The 26,633-nt window shown below is 40.1% G+C and overlaps 2 protein-coding genes across 5 annotated transcripts in view; one reads left to right on the plus strand and one right to left on the minus strand.

Annotated features, from left to right (window-relative positions):
• MGAT5 (alpha-1,6-mannosylglycoprotein 6-beta-N-acetylglucosaminyltransferase) overlaps window positions 1-6,053 on the minus strand; it is a 133,308-nt gene extending 127,255 nt beyond the window's left edge. For 2 of the 4 annotated variants that reach the window (XM_054829878.1, XM_054829873.1), the window contains exon 1: window positions 5,818-6,053. The gene's annotated coding sequence lies outside the window, so the exon portion shown is untranslated. Of the gene's footprint in view, window positions 1-2,510; window positions 2,736-5,340; window positions 5,362-5,817 lie in introns of those variants that run through there. The other 2 variants (XM_054829875.1, XM_054829876.1) reach the window with 2 other exon arrangements.
• A 102-nt stretch (window positions 6,054-6,155) lies between these two features.
• Window positions 6,156-26,633, plus strand: part of NCKAP5 (NCK associated protein 5) — a 516,605-nt gene continuing 496,127 nt past the window's right edge. The window contains exon 1 of the mRNA XM_054830045.1: window positions 6,156-6,290. The gene's annotated coding sequence lies outside the window, so the exon portion shown is untranslated. The remainder of the gene's footprint in view (window positions 6,291-26,633) is intronic.

The following is a 26,633-nucleotide window of genomic DNA, read 5'->3' on the forward strand; positions in this document are numbered from 1 at the left end:
GACCTATCCAGAAAGATTCATAGAAGTTACTTAAAAGCTTGTCAGGACTTGGATGATCTGTTAAAAGATTTTTGCTATGAATACCATATCAATGTTCAAATTCACTGAACAGAGTTATGTATATTTTTCTTAACTCATGTATCCTATGTAGACAAGTTTCACATGAATAATGAAATATTTCAGATAGACCATCTTCAATCAAAACACATTTTACACTTCATTTTACAAAAAAAAAAAAGTCACGATAGCAGAGGAAATGCAAGTTTGGTTGCACGGGGTCCTTAATAGCTGAAATTATCTTCAAGGTACATGACATGCATTCTATAGTCATGCTCTGCAGACTTCAAGGGAGACTTCCAAAAACTGCATTGAACAGCATTAGTTCTCTGCAGCAAAGGAAGAAATGCACAGAGAGAGCAAGGGAGGGGACACCAAAAAAAAAAAAAAAAAAAAAAGGATAAGACACAGCATTTTAAACCCAAGAGAACTACTGCCTCAGTGAATATATGCAGATACATTTGTTCTAACAAGTATCTTCCGTAAGAATGTGTTAATCCACTTCAGTCATACATATTGCAGACAAGAGGACTATCACGAAATGTGGTAGGGTCCAAAAGTTCAGGATCTTGAGATGTCACGTCTAAAAACCATCCAGATCATAAAAATATAACCTTAGGCAGGATTGATGATTTGCTGCAGCTTGTACCTTTTATGACAACTTAGAATCATAGAATCATTTAGGAGTCCAACCGTAAACCTAACGCTGCCAAGTTCACCACTAAACGATCTCCCTAAGTGCTGTATCTACAAGTGTTTTAAATACCTCCAGGGATGGTGACTCAACCACTTCCCTGGGCAGCCTGTTCCAATGCTTGACAATCCTTTCGGTGAAGAAATTTTTCATAATACCCAATCTACGACTTGATTAGTAGCTATCCAAAAATGCTTTGCTAGGACCTCAATACAGGTTATATAAAACGCTGTACCAGTCACGGTGCATGTATGACTTGTCTGTTTCCTAGGGAAGGGAAGAACACAACCTTAACAGGCAACGGAAAGGAAGCAGCAATAAACTTCATTACCTAACTCCCAAGAGTGAAGAAAAGGTTTTAGTTATAAAACTATTCTAAGGAAACGTAACCACAAAGAATACATTATATGGCAAAAATTTATACACGAAGAAATGCAACAAACTACGTGACCCAATAGCAACAACCGATAAAAGTAAAATCAGGTTCTGCCTGCTACTTGTAACCTACAAAAATCCCTTTGTCTAACGGACAAGGTCAAAAGAGGTGGTTGCTAGCTTTCAAAGATTACAGGCTTTTATCAGGATATAAAAATCACTAAGACAAACATCAGTAGGTTAGACTAATAATCAAGGTTAAACAGTTTGGAATGCCTATGGGATGTATGAAGAAATACAGTTAGCTAACAGGAATAAGAGGACCTTGTGAGACTCAAAGGGCCAGGATCACAGGATTCTTAACTCATACAAACCATAAATAATAAATCAAATAAATCACAGCATTGACTTAAGTTTTCCTCATGAAAAGGACTTTGCTTCTTAGAGTACTCTAAGAGAGAATCCCTGTCCCCCAAACTAATTGTCTCTTCTTTGTTCTTTCACTGCAGTGTCTCCCTAGTATGCAAGCTGCCACACACATAAGAAAATGCCATAATTTTAGCAGAAGTTCCTCAAAGGAGCTAAATCCTGACCTGAGTGCACGCATATACCTTGGGCTTGAAGGATGGACCCGATTAAAGCAAAGACTTCTCTTTGTTGGAATGGAAGAACAAAACCCCACAAATTCATCTCAAGACAGCTGAACTGTTCCAGCTTCAATAGAAGAATAATGCTATCCACCCTGATAAAAGTTTGCGTTGTCACAAAAAGCCACTGCCTCACATCTGGGAGGCTGTGTCAGCCCTTGTGTCACCAGTTCTCCATCATTATGGTGGCTCCTCTTCAAATGCCATCCAATTAAGAGAGCCTACGTCAATATCCAAAACCCTTCACTGAAGTAACATAAGCTTGTATAAGAGTTTAGTCACCTTCTCTTTGTGGCCATGAGTTACAGCATGTGAGTTATCAACTCACATGAGCAAACAAGAAACTGACAAAAAAAGATGGGGTCAGAAGTGATGGAAACCAAGCCACTATTAAAACACAATCTGAATGAGACTTATTCCTCACAGAACTTATACTTCATTATATTACAGGTCTGGGTTCAAGAAATGAAAGTGAAACACATAAGGAAGCCTTTACCACATCAATAATGCATGCCAGTAATAGGAGGCTAAAAGAAGAAAATGAGAGTTGAGTGTGCACACATACACACAGAGGCAAATACAAAATTCCACTTTTTCTTCTGAAGTATGGAAGACAAAAGATTTTTTAGGTTTTGGTGTTGGGGTTGTTTTCTTTAAGTGCATATGCATATGTGGTATATGAAAGGTGGAGATGCATAAATACTAACTCAGCACAAGTAGAGAGAATAAAGGATGACCTTATTCCACTCTAATCAGTTAAGAATTTTTTTAAACTGAAGATGCAGTAATAGCAAAACTGCTTGATTCCTCCAAGAGTTTCCACTCATCAGATTCCCAGCTGATTAGCACTGTGCAGCATGTTCATTTCCTTCAGCAGATGCTTCCGATGTTCGTTACCAAGAGTTGCTGCTGGAGTACTGCTCTGGTTCCAAACTGGGCTAAGCAGAAGAGTTCTGCAGACACTTTAGGAATAAATAACATAATGAAAATACTATCAGAACCTGGCTTTTTTGGTATTCATCATACTGTATTTTTTTGCACCATCTATTTAAGAGACTAAGCATAGACTAAGTCAGACAATCTGTTGGCAAATAACCATAAAGTAATATTTGCCACTGAATCTCCCTTATCACTGCTCCCCCAATCAATAAAACTAAACTAATATTCTCCCATTCTCTCATGAAACACTAGGACAGTCTTCTTTAGATCTCAATCTGCTCAAAACATGAACACTGCATTCACATAAGCCTTCAAAACACCTACCACATAGCTAATCATCAAGTTACGGTATCAGTGAAGGGCAGTTAATGCCAACTACTGAAGTTCTATTAAAATTTTAGAGCCAATATGAGGAAGAAAACTGCATACTAAGCTATTTTATTAAACAGAAGCAAAAGCAGAGCGAACTTGTTAGATAGCCACAGTACACAATGCCAAAAATGTAACCTCGCAAACGAAATTAAAAAAATAATTTCAAACTTGAAGGGAAATGAATGGTGCTAATACAATTCTGCATATTATCTCAAGCATAGAAATTAATGGTATAAAGCTTTTTTTTTTTTTTTAACAGGGGAAAGGAAGGGAATCTGGTTGGAGGGACATGACAAAATTGGAGAGCAATTGTCTTTATTCTAAGTCATTTTATGAATTCAGAACACTTCATTATTTTTCCAGATTCTATTTCATGAAGGAGATTAAGGATTTTAGATGATTTGCACCCAGTGTTGCTGCTGCTTCTTCCTAAGTTTTAGGCAGTTTAGTTTTAGGAGCTTAAACAACCTGATCTTCTTATATTCGGTCACTTTGTCTTTCAGCATCTTTTCAGTCCAGGCTGTATAAGCTGCCTTCCTCCTGGACAGCAAGATGGAATTATCACCCAGAAAAGAAGAAGCATATGTTCTTATGTAATCCTTATTCTGCTTCTACAAAATGAATCCATATTCTATATAAGAGCAACAGAAAACAGTCTGCATACATTATATTATGAAGAACAGACATTCCTTTCGCTAAACATACTGCTCCATGGGCCGTTTTAAGACTATAAACTATTCCCTACATCATCTCATATAGGTAAAGAACAGGAAGCAGTAGTGAAAATTACCTTTTATGTAACAAAACCACCAGAAAAAAAAGGCGAAGATTTTTTTTCTACTATTAGGCTTGGTACAGCCACCAGTAATTATGTGAACTGTGGGTGTTGCAGTAAGCAGAGTTTCTCATGAAGAACAGTCAGAGTCATTACACAGAGATGAAGAAGTAAAAAGGTAAATCACATATTCAGACTAAATTGGACTCAGTGTCCCCAGGCAAAATGTTTTCAATAATAAACAGCAAGAACTAACTGGTTGCCCCTTTCCTGAAAGCTTTTATAAAATGGCAAAAGTATTTTGAAAGAACTGAGATCACTTCATTGATTTGGGTGTGAAGACATACCCCTAGCCTGTGAACAACTTCAGCTGCTGTCCTGAAGACAAAGATTAACAGATACAGTACCAGCCACTCCCTCCACCCTTATATTTTCTACACACAAGGCTGTTTGCTGAGATAAAGCACTTGCACTGCACTAAGTCAAAATTCATTCTGTCTTCAGGATTATGAGTCATGCTGTTGAAAAAGCTATCATACTATTTCATGGGGACAAGGTGACAGAGCTTTTTAGACAAATAAGATTGTGTACTAGAATCACATGAATCTCAAGAGTGAGCCTATGCTATTCTTACTGCAGTTATCAAGAGAGATTGATGTATCAAGACCTAATGCAAGAATTAAAAATTCATTCTCCCAAATTTACTAACCACAATGCCAAAAAGAGAAATAGGCATTCAAAAGATGAGATTGATATTATACTGTGTCTGGAAAAGATGGAACCTACACTCCCCATGTTAAGAGTGAGGAAAGCCTCTACCAAGATTTGGTTCCCCAAAACCGAGCAAAATTTATTTTCCCCTAAATATATTAAAAAGTAAGTTTACCTTAAATAGTTGCTAAAACTCAAGGGAAACAATAAAACAGGCCCTCAAAATTCTTATTTAATGTAGTCTGCACACCTATGCAATCACATCAGGTCAGCCACTGCTTTTCACAGAAAAAGAGATCCCTACAATCAAACCACAAAATGATGTTGATGTGTAAGAAATATTGGACCTGAGAAATGAAGAGCATTGTTATTTCCAATCTAAAGCCCAATGCACCTCTGGCGAAAAAGTAGTAGACATGGCAGACGAAAGGACAGTTGGCACAGAGGTAACAGTTTTCAGGAACCTTTTTCTCAAATTCACTTCCTAGAGGTTTACGAAGTCTGAAGAGGAAACAAAACCAGCAGCGGGTGGAACCGAGAGCTTGTAAATCGGATCGTAACGGGGAGATTTCAACAGACTTTCGCCCGAGATTCATCCTTTCACCCACGGCAAAGCTTGCCACCCGCGCTTCGATAAAACCTCCTCAGAGGCGCGCTCGCTCGCCCGCCCGCCCGCCCTCCCAGGCTGCCCACCACCGCCCACCGCCGCCCAGGCACAGGGTGGGCGGTCACCGCCGAGCTCCCCGGGGCCGCCCCCGCCCTGGAGACACCTCCCGAGCCGCGGCTTCGCTCGGGGGGCGGCAGCCGCTGCCCGCGGAGGCTCTCCCCGCCCGGCCGGGCGCGGAAGGTCGTTACGCAAGGTGACGGGGGCGGCCGGGCCGCGGCAAAGACGGGCCCCGCCGCATCGAAGCGGCTGCTTCAGCGATTCCCCTCTCTCCCGTTCTGCACTCTCACCCGCCGCCGGCCCCGCCTCGCAGCGCCCCCCAGCACCCGGGCAAGCGGCTCCCCCGCGCCGAGCCGGCCCCCGGAGGGGACGATGTGGCGGGGCGGGGGGCGGGGAGGGAGGGGCAGCCCCCGCCCCGCACGGCTGCGGCGGCCGCGATGAGGGAACTGAGAAGACCGCTCTCCCTCACGGCCAGCGGAACCGCAGCGGCCTGAGGGCTGCAACGGCGGCGGCGGCGCCCCCCACAGCGAAGCTGGGCGCGGCACCGGTCCCCCAACCACCCCCAACCCCAGCGCCGCCTCACCTCCTCCGGCGCCGCCTGTGCGCAGCCCCCCGCGCCGGGAGGAGCGCATCGCCCATGGTCCTCGGCGGAGGCCGGCCCGGGCTGAGGGACGGCCGCCGCGCCCGCCGTGGGGGCCGGGCCACCTGGAGGCGGGCTGGCGGGCGCAAGGGAGCGTCTGCAAACTGCCAGCCGCGAGAGAGCGCGAGACAGAGCGAGCGAGGGCGCGCGGCGCAGCGCTGCACAGCAGCGCCCGCCCGTGTGCAGGCGGCACGGCCGGCGGCCGCGCGGGAGCGGGGAGCGTGCGCCAGCGGCCCGCCCGGCCGGAAGCGTCTGTGACAGGCCGAGGCTGAGCGAGGGAACGTGTGCAAAGTGCCTGCCCGGCTGCGGAGCGCGCGCCCGTAGAGGCGGGCGGCGGGGCGCGAGCGGCCGCAGGTGTGAGGAGAAACCGCCCGCACGCGGGTATGGCCGCTCGTGCGCAGCCGTGGCACGCTGTGGTGAGTGTGCGGGGGGGCTCCGCCGGGAAACGTTCACGAGCCCGCCGGCGGTGTGACGCCTCGGCGCCCCGCAGCCCAGTCAGCCAGGTGCGCCATGAGGGGCTGCCTCGGCTCCCGCCGCTGTTCCGACCTCGTCCTCCCTTGAGCAGGACCCTTTTTTCCTCGCACCTGTCTGTGGCTGGCCCCGCCACGGCGGGGCCCTGTCAGCGAGCGGCCGGTGGCCCCTCGGAGCGGCGGGCCGCGCTCGGGCCTAGTGGAGCCCGCCGAGGGGCTGACGGGGAGGAACGGTCCGGGAAGCCGCCGCTGCCGCCTCACGGTGCTGGGCAGTTTGTCAGCCAGAGGTCAGGAAAGCAGGTACAGATAAACATGGCTGGGAGAGTGCTGGCTGACCCCGCACCCCAAAACAGCGTCCTAAGAGCCCTCTTCTGCTTTCCCCGGGCTTGTCCACCAAAATCTGCACAGCCTTGACAGACACATAAGGTTAGGCACAGATCTTGTGTTTGGTAGCAGTTGCGGGTTTGGCTGCGCTAAGTGGACGTATTATATCAACTAACGTTTTTCTAAACATTAGACACACGCAGGTATTTGTGCCAGGAGTTGTAGGGTATTCATCTACTACTTAGGTTGCCTTTAAAACACTCCGCAAGCTACTAGAGCTTCAGTGTTTGGGAGCCATTAGAGCAAAGGCAGATAATGTAGTTTTGTAATGAGAAGATGACTATGTTTTGTAGTGGCGAGACAGTCTCTATTTAGCACAGCTTCTGGAGAATGGTATGTTTTTCCAAGCCTGCGTGCACAGACTTAGAGGGAGCTAATAGACGATGAGTGACATCTGGTGGCCAATTCTACTCTCTGGTGTTGATGGAGGCTCCTCTCATAAGGAGTGGATCAAGATCGAAGTAAAAAAAAAAACACAACAAAACCTTTCTGGTTACCTCTACAACGTACTATAAGTTAAAAGAAGAAGAGGTATAGCTTGTAATAAGCTGCAGAACTTAGACTGGTATCTGTTACAATATTTTTCACATGCCATGAATCATAAGAAAATGATTACATAAACCCCAAAACAAAATCAAGTAAATGGGTATGGTTTTGGTGACAATTCACAAAAATCTCTGCTAGTGTTCAGTGCTATTCATTTCGGGTTTCTCCACACAGGACAGAAAATTGTGATGTGGACAATGCATGCTGAAGGACACTTGTGTGTACCCACAAGCATCTGCAATAATGCTGTGCAGTTTGGAGTTTCACTTTTCACCCAGCATTATGCTGTGTTCCCAGCTGGAAACTCACTGGCATTTAATGAGAGGTTAGGGATTTGAAAATTTTACAAGGCGTTGAATGATGAAAACCTTGGACCTGTTTCTGTATAAAATGGGTTGCTTTTTAAAAGACCTGCTATCATTTGTGGAACAGGCTCTTGTCACAGAGAAACAAAGCAGGTGAAATATCGGCATCTACAGCACTTTTATTCTTTTCCATGTATTATGCTTTTAATTTAGAAGCTCATCTGCAGGAGCTGACCTAACATGACAGTCACTTTTGAGTTTGATATGTTCTGTTATAGAAATATTATGTATTAGAAAATAGCAACAGTGGTGTCCTAGCAGAGCTCTTACCGAAGGGACCAGTAGACCTTATTAGCTAACAGTTTTCAAACTGAAGTGTGCCAACCAGATCCTCCAGCCAGGAACACTACATATGTTACAGTATGTATGTCTGACATAGCTAAATGAAAATATATGGCAGAGGTAAGCAAATTACATGCATTGATTAAGGAAGTGAGAATTGCATAGGAGAGTGGACTCCCTGCTCAGGGAGTGCTCCCTGGGGAAAGGTTGGGTTCTTGGAACACAGAGAGCAAGAGACTAAGAGAAGAGAGAACATAAATCCCTGCAGCATTAAAGTATTAAGAGAATCTGAGAGCAACCTGGCACTTACATGTTTATTGCCCATTCTAGTGTATAACAAGCAGGCGACCAGTTACTCAGATTTAGCTATCAGGCCTGTCCCACGTTCAGCATGAAGCTCACACAATTAAAGCATCACCCATCTGCTTGCTCATTCTGTGCCCATGGTAAGAGAGTGTGGGTGGAGGCCCCAAGTGAGTCCAATTAGGACCATTAAGGCCTGTTAATGTAATTAGGACCCTGATGCTGGCATCTTATCTTGCCTGTTTGCATCTTAGAGCCACAGGCTCTCTCCAGCTCCAGGACTCTGCTTACTGATCCCATCACCCTTGGGTAGAGGGAGGACTGGCATGGCAGGGCTACACTGCAATTTAGGGTGCCTCCTAAGGGTGTCCTGTCTGTTCAAGGATCTGCCAGGAAGCATACTTCCCAGAGGTAGTCACACTCCACCATGTGACACCACTCATAGCTGCCCTACATACAAACACATCCTGTGAGCTAATATTCAGTGATTAAAGAAGATAAGTTGGTAGGTCTGTTGGATGTGTGAAAACACCTAAACATTGTATAAGGCTAGGACTGAGGATCTTGACTATAGCTGTTAATGGAGAACTTCTGGGTTACTCTGAGGTCTGTCTTATTAATGAGGAAAACAATTATATTCTGGTAGAGACATTCAATTATATCACCAACTGATACTGTTTTCCTGCTTGATTTTGTGTCCAAAAGTTGCGGATACAACCCTGCCCTGAGTGGGTAACAAAAACTGCCTTGTGTGATTGTGGGCCAGTCACAGCTTTGGGTTAGTAGAGAACTCAAGCAGACTGTGTTAAGAAGTAACATCTATACTAGCTTCTGCTTGCTTACTGCAAACTCAACATAAAAGGACAGAAGTAATCCTTAGAAGACATTGAATGCAGTGGGACTGTTTTAGGAATGTTTATGTTGTAAGACCAATTCTTTTGTACTTCTCTATATTGAGTTTTGGGGAATTCTGATTATGGACCAGCAGTGGATGATAACCTAAAATATAAATGCAGAAGTGACCAGTGCTAACTCCAGAGTTACTTAATGTCACCTTTAAAGTAGTGTACTTGTTGAATTTTCCATCTCTGTGGAAAGAATAAACTACTGTAACATGGAGAAACGTGTCTAGAACATGGAAGAGTTCTGTGATTATTCACAGACAATACCTACATAAACCTTTCCTTAGGGAGGTATGTGTAAGCTGTGCTTTGTTTTGGCTTGTAACACTGTATAACAAAATTACAGCACACATATAATAAAATTTAGTTTGCCTTTCCTACTAGCAAAATCTGTTATTATGGAATATATATTATTAGAGAATATAGATACAGAAAATACCTTTAATATAGAAATCTGTCTTCTGAGGTGGGCTATATCCAGCATTCCTGTCTTTGTTCCACTTGATAGCCCCCCCTTGTCTCAGGTAGGTAGTGTTACATCATGTTATGCTTCTTGGATCACCGCAGCAATAAAGCACTTGGGATAGGAACTAGAGAGCATTTGCATTATAATCTGCATCTCCTTCAAAGCCCCATTGCTTGGTCTCTGGAAGGTCTCCATCCCTCTGTGCAGGGTTTCTTACTTTCTTTTATATCCCCCCAATATGATCCTGTGAATAAAGTGTTAGTTGTTAGCTTTGCGGATACTAAGTAACATTTTGGTGGTGGGCTGAGTATTGCATTATTAATGTTGAACATGACTTCAATAAAATGAAAAAGGAGAAGAGAAAAAATAAGGGAAAAATGAAATTTGGACCAGAGATAAGATAAAACAGGCCTTCCTGAAAAGTATCTTTGTCTCTTCATTGCCAAACACAATATCTGTGTCTTGAGGCTTCCAACATATGCTTTTAAAGCTTTCTGTTTGATGTTTCCCTCAGCTTTATTGATACAAATGAATTTACTGCAAACTGATAACTGACTTCAACCTCTGTGCTGGAGATCAGAAAAATTACGTGTTCTTGTTCAAGAATGTATCTTTCATTTTTTGTGTGATTGCTCTGATTTCTCAGGACCTCATCTATGTTTTTTGAACTACAGTACAATATAATTCTGAAGAGCTTATTCAACCCTAATAATATTCTGATCACAAAGTGAAATCTTGAAGAGTCACCCTCTCCCTCTCTTTTGCTCCTTATTCACAATTATAAGTTGCTGTAGGATAACCTTGGTTTAACTCTGATTAAATATCAGAAGAGTAGGAAATAGAAAATGTTCCTGTCCTTTCCCCATATTCAGGTAAACCCCCTGTTTTTTAACATGAGTAAGACTTTGCAGTTAGGCTTTAACTGTATCCTTCCCACCAAATTTTTATGAATATGAAAAAGATTTTTAAGAGGTATTATAAACTCTGCCCATTACAAAAGAGCAAAGCCATAAATTATTATTTGACTCTTGCCTTTGAAGGGTTTATTCTGTCCCCTGTTCATAAATGTAACAACTGGGCTATAAAATTTTCCATCATCAGAAAATATTGATCTATATTCCAACATATCTTCCCATTACCACAGACATTGTAAACAAATTGTACAAACATTTCCATTAACTTTGCACTGGGCTATCAAACAGGAAATAAACCCTTGTTTTTAGGTACCAAACCAGACATTTCTAATAGGTATTTAATATGTGCAATAAGTGTACTAAGGAGCTCCCCATTTGCAGGAAATTGTTTGAGATTTATTTTCAGACATCACAGTAGCTTTTCAGTGCAAAGTGGCATGTAACTGTAAAATTTCACAGACACAGTATAAATCTGGTAGAGCTGATTCTCCATTTTCTTCTTCCCTTTGTAGTAATTCGTAAGAACGGTCATATTTTACCTCCACCTTGCACAGGTTTGAATGACTGCTCAAGGTGCAAGAGATGCTCTGTGTTCTCATTTGAATGCAAACTGAAATTGCATCATGATTTATTTTAGAGATTTTATTGGACCTGGAAGAATTAAAGGCTTTCCTGAGGAAACAAGTCACTGGCCACTCATGGAGATTTGCCAAAGAGACTGTGTGGCAGATAAATGATTAAGGTATAAAAGGAGAAAGCCTAAAAAAGAAAAAGGCAGTAAAGACGTAGTAGAAAATCTGGATGGGTTATTTGTATTGGTGTTCAGGTAGTAATTTTGTAAGTTTTTCCTCCAGTATTATCTTTATGGAGCTATTGTCTTAAACTGAATAATCAATAGGAAAGTTTTTAGATTGAATCAATAAAATTCACAGTACCAGGGCTTGATGGTATTTGTCCAAGAGTTTTGAAGGAACTTAGGAAATTTCTGAGTGGTTGTCTCTGCTACATTGTCTAATCAGCCTCTTTTCATAATTATCAGAAGCACCAATTTCAGAGAGGTCCGTAGTGGTAACTCTGAAAATTGGAAATGGATGGATTCATCTAACTTCTGCCCCGATGAATCAGCAGGAAATACACTTAGGATATATATATATAGATAGATAGATAGATAGATAGATAGATAGCATATGCATAATAGGTTAATATCTATATGTGATCCTCTTCTATAGAGGAAAACAATAAGCTCGCAGGTTGGTTTGTTATTTGAAGGAGTCAGTAACCATCTCTGATCTGGATAGTAGTCTCTATTCAGATATTCATAAACTTTTTCACAAAATCTTGAGCCAAACACTTACTGTTATTAAAGAAGTGAGATAGTCATGGGATATGTCATAAGATACTTGAAAGATAGGAGTAGAAAAAGAGTAGAAAAAAGATAGAAACAAAAATAGAAATAGGGATACGGGATCATTTTTCACTGTGGAGTGAGTTTATCTTTGGAATCTCTCAGGACCTTGTTTCATGACGTTGCTTTTCAGCGTATTTGTAAATGATCTCAAAAGGGGTTGAATATTGAGGTGACAGTTGCAGATAATATAAAATTGTTGAGGATAATAAAATCTAAATCTGATTGCAAAATGTTGCAGAAGGATGCTGTGGTACTACATGACAGGAAAATAAAACAGCAGATGTAATTTAGTGTTGGTATTACTTTGCATGATAAATGCAAAGTTGTGTTAAAAAATGAAAAGTGACTGCCTGTATTACCAAATGGACTTTTGATATTACTAATCAGGAATGAGATCGTGAAATTTCTTTGAAGAGTCTCTGAAAATATCAGCTCAATGTTCAACAGTGATCAAAAAGCTGGAATGTTGGGAATTATTAAGGAAGGATTTGTGAACAAAACAAAACATCCCTATGTCTGTATAGATCCATGGTACGCTCAGGTTTGAATCTGGCAGTTCTCTTTCCCTACCTCAAAAAACATACAGTAAAGCAATAAAGGATGATAGGAGTGATCAGAGACTTTGAATTACATCATATGAGAAGAGATGAAGCTGACTAGAAATTAGAGAAGAGGAGCACTTGGGAAAGAGGTGATAAAGATTGAATAAAATCAGATTATGAAATCAAACATCACACAAGGATGAACAGGGCAGAATTGTTCAGTATTTGTCATACCAAAAAAACCTGTTGCACACAATGAAATTTTGAATAGTGGATGTCAAACAAATAAAATGAAATACTTGTCCAGGCAAAATCTAAGTTAAATTGTAGAATCTGCAGGATTTTCTGGAGGCCAAAAATATAAATGGATTCAAAAAAGAGTTACATAGTTCAAATATAAGAGGTCCTTTACTTGCTGTTAAATAGGTAACAACTTTAAAGAAGCCTATCTAAGTCTCTGACTGTTAGGAAGCTGGAAAAGTATTCCCTGGGAGGCATCATTCTGTATTTGTCCTGCTTCTTACACTGTTCACCGAAGTGTCTCCTCATATTCTTTCTTTGAGACACTGAGCAGCTGGTCCTTCATCTGACTTAGTGCAGCTGTTACTATGTCCTTATTCCTTCCTTTTATTTGCTAACTCATCTGGGGATGTGCTTCTTTTCTAAGGTCTGACTCCCTCACCTTAACAGAAATGACTTGAACAGGGCATAATGACTTTCGTTTATGATGAAATTCAATCTCTTCAAGGTGCAGAATAGATCCAATTCAACAAGGCCTAACAAATTGTGGACTCGATACCTCTTTCTGGCTTTCATAGGTTATCATGTAGCTCCTGGCATATTTTGAACAGTGAACTGAAATGACTTCAGAACAACAGTTTTAAAAAATATTCTGGAAATGTTACTCTGCTGTGTCCCAGATGAACTTTATATATGTATATCTTCATGCCTCTTTACACTCAATATAGCCCCAGTCATTTGGTGATGTTGTACTGCATCTCACAGAACTGTGTCTCATGGACAAAATCTGGAAAATCTTGGTAGTAAAGAGGCAAATTCCTATTTTGTAACTAATGAGCACCCTTAGTGTTATAGTGTGGTTGTGGCCAATGTAACAGTGATGAATTTGGAAAACAGAGTATCTAGTTGGATCTCTGCTACATTATCACTAGTTTAACAAAGACTCCAGGTCAGTGCCAAAATGAAATAATGAATTAATTCTTTTTCAGCCTTAACTTAGTTAAATATGTCTGTGTTTCTGTTGTTGATACCCAAAACAAATACTAGGAGCCAAATAATCCTTATTTTTGAATCTGGTTTTACAGTTTGAACTAGGATATCAATTGTGATTTCAGCATCAGGCCTACTGCTTTAAGCAACAACACATCTAGGAAATACCCTATTTCCTATAAATCTCCAGAACTTTTGACAAACTTCACAATCTGGATAGTACTGTTGTACATACCTGTAATTGTTCTGAAGTGACCCATAATTGTTCTTTTTTTCTTTAAAATATTTTATTAACTTGTTCATTTGAAACTCAAAAGGATATACAGACTCAGAAATGTACTTTGTCAAGTTTACTCTTCATTAATGCTAAATGCATTATCACACAAGGGTGAAGAAAGCACATCATGTAGGCAATCACTGAAATTGGCATCTTTTCTCTCTGAAGTAGCCAGGTGATATTTCACTTATAGGAACCATTAAATCGCGGTGTTAAAGACAGACTTAGTTTACTTTCTATGTATTTAAAAGAGAGCTGTTGTCACTATTGTGGCAGTTAAAATTTGAAAGTGGCAGACTTTTGATTTATAAAAGACACTAAACTGGAGACTGCTTTAGAAAACTAAAAAGGACTGATTATAAAATTTCACAAAAAGGAAACTGTTTTCAACAATTTATGAACTGTGACAAAACAGTTTCTTGCTTCAACAGGAGGTAGATGAAACTTCTCTTATTACTAGAAATAAACTCAAACTGTGAGATTTAGGTCATCAGCTTTGAACGCCCTTTTTCCCTCAGCCCCTCAAATGAAGGAAATTTTATGTAGGGTACAGATTCACTGTAGGGTACCCCTTGTCTGAAATCCTGGAATATTGTCCAGCACCAAGAAATTATTTAGAGTAGGTCTTGTCATTTATGAGATGAGCAATAAAGACAGGGGTTTTGACTGTAGAATTACCACACCTGAGAGCTTACCTGTAGGCTTTCTGCTGGTTAAGCAGATCTAGTAGGTCCCTTTTGGTCTAATTCAAAAATCTAAAAGGTTGAGAGTCCTGTGGTCAATGAATTCCAGGCTGATGTATATTTGTATTGTTATTCTGTGTTATTAATAAAGGAAAAAATCAGGTTGTCTAAGGTCTGGACAATACTGAGCATATGTTTGCATTGTTTGCTGGTAAATGAAAGTTTTGGTGGAATTTTAGTTGCTAAATAATAACTGGATTTTGTAGGTTACCCTAAATGATGTCTTCTTAAAAGTGATTTAAAGTATCATCTAGAAAATTTTAATCTGACTTTGGTGAGAATCTTTTGGGTGCTTGTAGTTGTCTGGAACTGCTGCCATTTTGCAATCTGTAGTCCCACCAAGCTGGTACAACAAAGACTATATGTGCAACCTTTCAAGCACTGCAAAAGTCTCAGAGGAGCGCTCATCCATCTGGAATTTCAGTGACCTCTAAGTCTTCTCATCTTGTTACTGGACACATGTGGACATGGGGTGTCTGTGAATAGGATTCCTACTGCAAAGAGAGGAAAAGCACCTTTACTTTAATAGGGTTTTTTTTGTTTTAATTTAGTGCTTGACTATGCAAAGTTTAGCCCAAAGTCAATATTGACTTAACATATTTAGAACTGACAAAATACAATAGAGTTCCTAAATTGACTCTTACAGGAATTCATCAAATTAAATGTCTTCATTACTTGCTAGAAGAATTATCACATCGTCTCTGTCCTTCCACTGCCTTTCATCTTTTACCTTATCCTCCCAAATCTCTTGTTATTTTAATGTATTTTTACTCCACGAGGCTGCAGATCTTTTAACAAAGGATTGTTTCTTTTTTGTGGATATATAATACAATGGGCTTTATGGAAATGGACTATACTGACTGTAAAGTATCTTAAACTTACCAGACAGACTGCTTTCTCTGAGATGCTTTTCTTGAACAGGGACATGTTATGCATGACAAAAAATATATGAAGAGAAATTCTTATGAGAAAGGAAAGTTCTGTGCAAGGTCTCTTAAAATAATAAGCTACATAATGGTAAATGCAGCCACTGGACATACACCGAGTCATTTGACCTTATGTATATGCCAACAACCTGCAATACTGGAGCGAAAGACATAGCAGAAGCATTTACATGTGCTATGACAGAAGTCTTGCACTTGGAAGTCAGAAAGTGTAGGCTTCTTGAAGGGAAAATATTTCCTTTGTCAGACAACCCATTTAAATGGAAAGTAGTCTTACTGGAACATGGGAAAGTTTTTCCTTATTCAGAAATGTAGTCCTTTTACAAAAAAAAAACCCAAAACACCCAACCTAAACCTGCAGATATGAAAAATAACAATACATCTTTATCACTTCACCCAGGTGTGCTGTCTGGCAATATACAGACATTGTGAGACACAGCTGAAAAGTCAAAGCTGGACCAGTTATATTTGTTTTCTGCAACCATAAAATTCAAATTCCTCAGGATGACAAAAGACAGTGAATTTCATATCTCTCTGTGGTGGGTTGACCCTGGCTGGGGGCCAGGTGCCCACCAGAGCTGCTCTCTCACTCCCCTCGTTCACTAAACAGGGGAGAAAAGGCATAACGAAATGCTTGTAGGTCGAGATAAGGACAGGGAGAGATCACTCACTAATTATCGTCACGAGCAAAACAGACTGAACTTAGAGAGGAAATTCGTCTAATTTATTACTAGGCAAAACAGAGTAGAGGAATGAGAAAATAAAATCAACTCTTAAAACACTTCCCCCCACCCCTCCCATCTTCCCGGGCTCAACTTCACTCCCGGCTTCAACCTTCCCCCCCTCAGCGGCACAGGGGGACGGGGAATGGGGGTTACGGTCAGTTCATCTCACGGTGTTTCTGCCGCTTCTTCATCCTCAGGGGGAGGACTCCTCTCATCGTTCCCCTGCTCCAGCATGGAGTCCCTCTCACGGGGTGCAGACCTTCAGGAGCAAACTGCTCCAGCGTGGGGTCCCCCACAGGGTCACAAGTCCTGCCAGCAAACCTGCCCTGGCGTGGGCTCCCCTCTTCACGGGTCCACCAATCTGGCCAGGAACTTGCTCCAGCGTGGGCTTCCCACGGGCCACAGCCTCCTTCAGGTGCCTCCACCTGCTCCAGCATGGGGTCCTCCATGGGCTGCAGGTGGAATCTCTACACCCCCTCATCCTTCCTCCATGGGCTGCAGGGGGACAGCCTGCTTCACCGTGGTCTTCACCACGGGCTGCAGGGGGATCTCTGCTCCGGGGCCTGGAGCTCCTCCTCCCCCTCCTTCTGCACTGACCTTGGTGTCTGCAGAGTTTCTTACATCTTCTCACTCCTCTCTCCGGCTGCAAAAGCTCTCTCTCTCTCTAAGTGTTTTTCTACTTCTTAAATATGTTATCACAGAGGCGCTGATTGGCTTGGCCTTGGCCAGCGGCAGGCCTGTCTTAGAGCCGGCTGGCATTGGCTCTATCAGACACAGGGGGAGCTTCTAGCAGCTTCTCACAGAAGCCACCCCTGTAGCCCCCCCACCACCAAAACCCTGCCACGCAAACCCAACACACTCTCTTATCAAATAAGAAGTATTAACAGAAGAGGTCTCAGGAGGGAGTATTGATCAGCATACATGAATTCAGGGAAGTTTTGATTTAAGTAATGAATACTGACTTCTTCCAAGAACTAGACTTAATATGAAAAAAATTGAAGTTTTCTAAAATTGTTCTTTTTTTTGTCTTTACTCTCTAACTTTATTAAGTAATTTCAAAAACTCAGTTTCCTTCTGCCATCACTTCTGCTATTACAGGGATCTGCCACTTTTGGAAGAAGTTCTATATTGTAGATGGCCAATTAAACCAGTCATCAGAGGAAGATTCTACAGTGAAGCTTAAGGAAATCACTTTCTAATGTACTAAGATCCCAGGCTATTCAAGGCTTTGTAAATGTGACAAAAACCAACTTGAACTACAGGAAGGAATTGGGACCAAATGTGGAACATGATGCAATGAACCTACAGCAGCTTATCCAGTTTCATCAATGTTATTTCTACATGAAAAGTCGACTAGAAAATGGGCAGATACTTTTTCTTCTGGAATTCAGGTGTTCTGTTGATTGTCCAAACACTGAAAGAGCCTGTCTCTTCCCCCCCATTCCCTTGCTCTTTGCCATTGTTATAAAAAAAATAATTAACAATCTCAAGCAATATTCAAGGGGATAGTCTCCAAATCCAGTTCTCATGTCACTCCAGTCTTTGACCCATACCAGTCCCTGTGGATAGAAAGCATTTAGACATACTTAATCCCTGGAGATACATCCCGATGTTAACCAGATGCAGTCAAGCTTTTGGGTTTTCTAGTATAACTGAGAGCCTGGAATTGTAATGTATTCCCTGGCTTCAAATTACTTTCCTCCCTGGTTTCCTTAGACATTCTAGAGTATATTTTTCATAGTCAATTGTATCTCCTTAGACATATATGCCTAACAAGCATGAGATACAAGGAAAGATTCAGTGGCTTCATCCAAACATGTTGAACTGAATATTGACCAGATTTATAGCTGAGACACTACTTCAGGATCAAACTTCTAAATATCTTTTGTTATTTGTTGCTAGAGAAGGATCATTGGACAAAAGCTTTTAATATAGACTCCATCAGCCCAGGTTGGAGAGGTGTGACAGAGTTTCAGGTTATATCCCATTGACCCTTAGCAGCCTCACATTTGCACATGGTAGAGGCCCTAGAGGGAATCATTTAGATCTTAGCAAGCTGGAAAATATGTCTGTTTAGGGTGGCAATGGATTACCATTAATTTCCTATGCATAATCACATTATATATTTTTAGGTCACCGATGTAGTTTAGGAGAGTAGTAGGTGATTTAGGACATGCCTGCAGTTTAAGTAAATCTGGCTAGATAATATACAAGTTAGTGGTTTGAAGACTTGTTTTTTAAAAGTCATTAGGAGCTAGGACTACTGACAAGTGACAAAGGCAAATATTCAAACAGGAGAGCCAGTGTTTAAAGAAATGTCATCTTTTTATGTGTATTACAGGAAGGTAGATCAATGAGATATAGGATGCTAGCAGGAAAGAAGGTATTTTTCATATGCTGGTTAATTTACTGTTAGTCATTGCCCAAAAATACTGCAGGTCAAGTTACATCAGCCTGTCAGATCAGGTAGATGAAATGTTTACTTTAGTAAATCTAATCTTGCCCTTGCCTGCTGAAGCTGGGGTTGAAAAGCAAGGATGGTACCAATAGTGTAGTAATTACCAGACCCATCCTATCAGCTCAGATAGGTGTAACTGCAGATGACTGTGGCAGACGTAAAGCAAGGTTCAAACAGCTCTTCCTTCAGAAAGGACTTGTGAAGTGACCACAGTTCTAGCCCATAGGCTTAGATGCTCTGTGATGTATCAGTGGGTCATTGACAATTTTCTGGAGAGCTCTAGATTGGTTATTGTAAAGGTGCTTAAAAACAATGAAGTCCCTTCTGAAAACATACACACAACTTTTATTTGTCTATTTTATATCAACATTCCTAGATTTTCATATCACTGAAAATCCCACACACAACCCTCTCTGCTGAAAATGTCCTGTATGAAAACAGCTGGTAAAACAGAGACTAATTTAACAGCAAACTACTTATTCAAAGTCAGAAACTTTTTCATTCTCCTATTCTGTTACTTACATGTACAGACTTACAACAGTTGTAAATAGAAAAGACCGGTCAGGGCATGTCTATCCTGCTACAAATGTAGATTCTCCTTCTCTCACACACTGTATTTGGTAATGTTTTGTTTTATCTGTTTTTAAGAACTTTCCAAATTCTTACACTTTTTTGAGCTTGACGTAATCATATTTAACCGATATTCTGGAAAATAACAGCTCTCTTTGCTCTTATCTCATTAATTCCTTTGTTTTCAGTTCAAGGTAATTGCTTCCAGTTGTTTCCATTTACAGAACTCAAAAAAATTTCTCTCCTGTATTTTTTGATCTTTCAAATGTTTTGGGAAATAGCATGTTTTAGTATGAAATACAAAGCTAGTAACCTTCAATAGGTTGCTGATTTGTCCCTGAAAACATACTTGTTTTTTTCTTTCTATTACAAATTTCTATACAAATTACTTTCCTAACCGTTGTCTGGATATTCTTTCTCATTTTTCTACTTCTGCTGCTCTTTCTTCCCACTGATTAAGTTCAAATGCCAGCAGGGATTAATAGCTGACTCCCTTCCAGCAAGAAGATGTCAGATTTTGGATAAAAATAAGGATTCTAAAGAATGGAAATATGACTACCCATTAATAGAGAGGAAATCTGAACTCACAGTCATCTGATATCTCAATGATTTTTGTCAGAGCTAGAGAGAATTTAGATGGTTTGCTGATCTCTGTGGGACTTCTGCATAATCTGCTATAAATTATGGAAAATAATTACAAAGTAGACTGGAAATCACGTAAATTGAGTAATTCCAAGCTCAGCAGATTGTTGAGCAGTAGGTCCAGAAATGCTTAGAATCACAAGATAATGGGATTATAAGCTTTGATTAATTTCAGTAAAACATCACTGCTACTCTTTTGGACAGTCCTTTTCAGGGGAGCTGACATGCAAAATACCACCAGGAAACACAAATAAAAGCAGTGTCTTTATATGAACAATTGTTGTCATTAATGGCTAGTATTAAGAATTTACTACAGGAGAGCTGGTAAATCCAGGTCATGGACTCCATAACTGTTCCAAATGGCTCTTAACATATGATCTTAAAATTTACTTTGTCTTCCTCATTAGTGATGTGTGAATATGAAATCATCAGACAGCTTGCACAAAAAACTTTAACAAAGTTAATGCCACAGAATCCAATTTTTTCTCTATGTTTCAGTCTTCATTTTGACAAACAGTTTTACTGTTAACCTTGCTTTTCTGTCTTGTTCTTCTTTGGCCAAATTAGATTTTGAGCCTATTAGCTGCAACAGTATCCTGTTGAATATCAGTCATAAGGGAAGAGAGTCTGTCATGCACAGCACAGGAAACTATTTAAAGGATAATAGCATCTTTTGCTTCTGGGTATGAGCTGATTGCCAAAGTGGAAAAGGAATGTTGCCCTTATGGGTACCATTGTATAATTGCTTATCGCATTATGAGGATTTGCACCTTCCTCTGAGATATAGTAAAGACAGAATACCAGGCTTGATGGACCAGTAGTCTGATTTGCCATGACAACTCTTTATGTTCTGATACATGTGACCTGTCAGTGTCTATACTGAAAAGATAAAAAATTAAGCTATTGGTGAGTGAAGACTAAGGCATGTGGAAAGAGATTTCTAAAGGAACAGTTTTCAGTTGTCAGTATGTAGTGAACCACCATTGTGGAAATGAAGCAATACATGGCAGCATTCTACATAGAACAATTTACCATAACCACTAGAGTTCAGATATTTATTTTTATTTACTTAGTTATGTGAGAAAGCACTGCTATATTAAATAAAGATAGGGCAGCTCTTTTAGGGAGACAAAACTTAAACTGGGAAATTGTTTGGGGATGGAGTAATTCACAGATTTGCTGCAGTCATGCAAGTGGTAAAAAATTCTCAGTACTTCATAGAAAAATATTTAAAATCCAGAAAAATTGATTGGCAGGTCCTTAATAATGCATTTCCTGAGGCAATTGGATATAGGTATGTATGGAAGTTGGTCATGTAGGTGGTGTCTGATGGACATGGCTGTTTTTCTCTATTTAAGAACCGTTAAAATTCTTTTTAATTGGAATGTAATTGCATAAATGTATGCGTAGATGACTTGTCTATTTGAAGACTTCAGCTCTGTGAGATGCTGAGTGCTGTAAAGTCCTGTCAACTCTTAGAACAGAGTTTTACGAGGGCTCTAACTGTTAAACAAAGCAAAAGGCATGACTATTGTAGCTGATTTTCCTTTTGCAGTGATCCATTTTTGTTATGAACAAAACAAAATAAATCCAGCATCAGATACTGCATCAGATACCACATTCCTTAAGGACTCGCAGCTCCTGCTAACTACATGATCTGAGGAGGAATGAAGAAACAACAAAAATAAATGACTGAAAAACATTGCAAATACAGGGACTGATGAAAAGTGAATCTTATTTAGGGCATTACTTTGCTACTCACTTTTCAGAGACCAAAGAGGTTCTAATTTGTCACAAGAGGTTTCCATCAGATACCTCCTGTTTGATGTGACAGTTTGTTATTTCCTTTTGCGTTGTAGTTGCTTCATTCAAACTGTTCATGGTATGTCCTGTCATGTTGTCCAACCATGACTTCAGACACTTAATAAATGCAACATGCAACTGCCTCTTCTGGGAAGACTATGTATGGAAAATACTACTTAGGAGAAGGATTTGATTTTAACTTGTTCTAGCAGATATTTGGCTTGATTAAGAAAAAAAAAGATAGCTCTCTTCTGTCATAGAGAATATTATCATATTCCTTACAGGCAAGTACATTTAAAATTATAGTAAATGAGGCAGTTTTACAATATTTATTTTAAAATGAATGGGTTTACACATTGTAAATGCTTTAGGTACATGAATAATATATAGCAGGTGCTATTAAGGAGTCTGATCTGATTGCTTTTATTCTTTCTAGGGTTTTTACATCATTTAAATTAAGGGAAAAATTCTTTTCATGTATTGTTAGGTCTTTTTTATTATGCTTCGTCTTTTTTATCACTTTAACAAAGATACAGTTAAACTGCTGTTACAGAAGTAAATGTGCATAGCATGTTATTGCCTGGATTTGGCATAACAGGATTACTTTTCTGGGGCTGAATACTGATGTACCTTGGATTTTAGAATAATGGAATTCAATGCTTAACTCTTCCACAGAAATTATGTGTGTGACCTTTGTCAATTCAGCTTGGCCCTGGTCCAGCAAAAATTTAAACATTCGTGCAATGAGAAACTAACATTTATAAACTTGAAGGTACATCAAGGTGATAATTGCACTGTGCCTCTGTTTCTTTCTTCCTCTTAGTTTTTTATAGTTTATTCAGTAAAATCTCAAAAGACCTTTCAGTGTGTATAAAGTATATCTAGCACAACAGAGTTCCTGGTCCCTGCTGATTTGAAGGAAATGCTATTACACATCCTGCTCACTGCACTCCCGTTGACCCTAATGGAAATGTTTGCATGAATAATTTGAGCTTTTTGTATATATTCACATAGGAAAATGGTATTGCCCTGGGAAAAAAGAATGGGTCCTCCTTTCCTTGCCGGATACGCCTTCTTCATTGTGGTAGGTTTGATCTCTCAGTGTAGCTTTTTATTCTCTGACCTCAGTGTCAAAAAGCTTCTTTTTTGTTGTTGGGTTTTCTTTAACTTGTTCCCAGATGTCTGATGCAACCAATGGCAATAAAAGAAGTCAAGTAAAGAAATTTAGAATTCTATTAGAAGCCACGGAAACAATTCCCTGACCTGCCCATTGGCTTAAATAACTGTGTAAGCAATTTGCCAAACGACATCTAATAGACTGTTTTAAAAGTAAAATCAGCTACAGCAGTGGTGTCTTTTTGTTTGTTTTTCCTGCCTCATTATCTCAACAAATACTTTGTTTTAGTGCTTTCTTTGATTATGAATGTATGTGCAGTTCAGACCTCTGTAAACCTTAAAGTATCAGTTATTAAAGAATGAGTGAATATGCTGTTTGAGCATGTACCATAAAATGTTATAGATGTGCTATGAAGTATTTTTATAAATGTAAACCAGAGGAAAAATCAAGAAGTTCAAAACAGTTTAAAGCTCAGTTAAAATGACAGGTCGTCCAAATTATCAATGAAATTTTCACAATTCTTATTTACAAATCTGAATTCTTTTAATGGTTTCTGTATTTTTTAACTAATACTAAAAGCCTCTCTAAGAACATACCTGCATTTGGTGCAGTCACATTCTATAGTGAAAGCTTATCACAGCTGTAAGTGCCCCTTAGTAAAAATCATTTATACACTTACACACATGCAAATCCCTGTTCGTTTATATATATTTATGCCTTTGGAAAAATAATGAGACAAAAGAAATGTATGAAATTAGACTAGGTGAGAACAAGAAACAAATTCTTTACACCTCAGCAAATAATTTGCCTTTGTGCACCAGCACTCCAGTTTCATGCTTTTCTCTTGGACCCCTTTGTAACACATTCTGTAATAGGACAGATACTTAGTTGAAATAGCAGTCTCTGTTTTGCAGAGGGGAATTGCCTTGCATAAATTATTCTTTGGCTCCCTGAGCCGGATAAGTCACCATGCCAAGGGCATGGGGACAAGGCAGTGCTTCTGGGTGGGATATGCTGAAGGAAGTATACCTGCAGAGGAAGATGGAGAAGGTGAGTGAATGTTCCTCCAATAGGGTTTGTAGAAGACAGTGTGAATAATCCTCCAAGAACTGCTGTACGTCAATGGCCTGCATCCTTTCCCTTTAAACATAAAACCACAGTTCCAGTGGAGAAAGTTAAGCGTCTGAACTGAGCAATTTATAGAAACAAATGGTTCAAGAAAGAGTAACAAATATGGGAAAGAGTATAAAAGAAGAGTATAAAAATGGAGGGAAATGAAGTTGAGGGAAGATTGCATCATTCTCTCAAACTACTATATGAATATATACCTTGGTCAGAGATGACAGTAGCAAGCTCTCTGCCTCTGTATCTTCAGGGCTCTGTATATAAAGATACATGTGCTGGACCATTACTTACTATGGTAATTTTATTTTAAAAATTAACCTATTTCTAGGGTTCTGCTAATGAATCAATTATGCTTAAAGATAGCACTGATGCAAGTTATATCTTCAGTCTTACAGTTTGGATCAAACCCTTAACTGCTGTTTATTTGGTATCCCTACTTTGTTCCCCTACTACACAGCCCTTTGGCATAAACTAAGATATGAAACAGCATCCTGAGCTCCTAGGAGTGCTCTAAAATCATAGTATTGTTATTAGCGCCTTCTAACTGAGCAGCCTTGTTGACCATACAAAGAAAGGTATTCTTTGTCTTGTGAAGATTCTCCCAAGCCATGATCAATCTAGGAAGTACTGCTGAATCAGCATGGCACTATTCCATGGATGTTGATGGTTCACTTAGGCCCTGCATCCATGGAGTACCATGTCCCTACCAGTCATTGTCTGTCTGGTTTTTTTAAACCAAGCAATGTCTCAGATAAAGATTAAATTTTGCTTGACAGCCCCAATTTCTTTTGCTTTCTGTGTTTCTGAGGCTAATCATGACCATTGTGAATTTTCAAAAATGCACTTTGGATTTATAAAAATCCTTCAATTAATTAAACCCTGACAACTTTCATGTTTTCTCTTCACATGCTGGCAGCACTGACGTGCTGTCCTTGAAACTGTACACAACATGTAAATTAGTATGACAGCTTCTCTGAAAAGCAAGATTCTTTTCATCAACTGGAAGTGCATGTGGCTCCTTCTCTTCTTTGCCTGCAGTTTGAAAGCTTTGGCTGTGGCTTTGGAGGCGTACTGGGTCTGGCTGGAACAGAGTTAATTTTCTTCATAGCAGCCCATATGGTGCTGTGGTTTTGATCTGTGACTAAAGCAGTGTTGATAACACACCAGTGTCTGGTTATTGTGAGCAGTCCTTGCACAGTGGTAAGGCTTTCTCTTTTTCCCACTCTGCTCCCTCAGCAAGTAGGCTGGGGTGGGCAAGAAGTTGGGAGGGGACACAACCTGGACAGCTGACCCAAAATGACCAAAGGGATATTCCATGCCAGATGACATCATGGTCAGCAATAAAAACTATGGGAAGGGGGCTTTGTGGAGGTGGCCATTACTCAGAGAATAGCTGAGCATCAGTGTATTTGAGAGAAGTGGTGAGTGATGACCTTTGCATCACTTGTTTTTTTTGTCTTCCACTTTCTTTCACTTATTAAACTGACTTTACCTGGACCTGCAAGTTTTCTCACTTCTTTTCCTAATCTCTCCTCCATCCTGCTCCTGGGGCAAGTGAGCAAGCAGCTGCGTTGGGCAGCTGCTGGCAGGGGTCAACCCACCACAAGAAGAAAGAGGTGGGAATGGGGAAGAAAAGGAGGACCCTCATTGCAAAATTTTAGACTCTGTCTACTGTGTGGAAATATCTGTATGGATAGTCCACCATGACAAAACATTAGAAGCTCTCGACTGTATTATTTACCAGAAGAACTTCTTAAGAAATCTTCTTAATGTGCTGGAAACCACCATTTTTGTGGTTTGGGTTCTGGCAGTGTCTCCTAGGAAAAGCAGTAGTATCTTATAGTAAGAAAAGTATATGAAAACCATAGTTGTGGACCAGGAAGAGGCTAGAGATAGAGCATGTTATATTTACATAAGCTTACCTATTAGATAATTTAAAAATTGGTATTAGCGTAATAATAATAAACAGACTTGAGGAATGGTGTAAAGGAGCACAATTAGTATTAAAAGGAGGTTATGCTGCAAGGAGAAATATAATACTGGAGAAGGAATAATACGAAGCTTCTCAGTTGCGGTAGTAACCAGTTTTATTTTGCATTTTTGCTAAGAACTAAGGGATAAAATGATGCCTCAAAGATGGAAAAGATTGAATTTGCTAAAGGGACTTACAAATGTGTGAGAAGAGCTGAACTATCATCTCAATTGTAGAAAAGGATGTCGATTTAGTGATATAAAATGCAATGTCCTAATTTAGGTAGATAAAACCAAGAATGTTTGCTATTGACTAGGAGGTTACCTGTTCAAAATGACAGTAGCAGAGAAGACTCAAATATTAGTAATAATACGACAGACCTGACTGTATGATGCAGCCATGACAAAAAAAATCTTTGATGAGTTGGGTGGGTAGAGATGAGGATGCGTGGATCCATCCTATAAGATCTAGATACAATCCTATATACTGTTCTCACTATGTACAGGTGCTCCTGTTTGAGAAGGTTTAATTAATATTGGAATACAAGCCAGAAAAAACCTACAAAGGCAAA

The sequence above is a fragment of the Grus americana genome, chromosome 6 (assembly GCF_028858705.1).
Source record: "Grus americana isolate bGruAme1 chromosome 6, bGruAme1.mat, whole genome shotgun sequence".
In the NCBI taxonomy this organism is placed as follows: Eukaryota; Metazoa; Chordata; class Aves; order Gruiformes; family Gruidae; genus Grus; species Grus americana.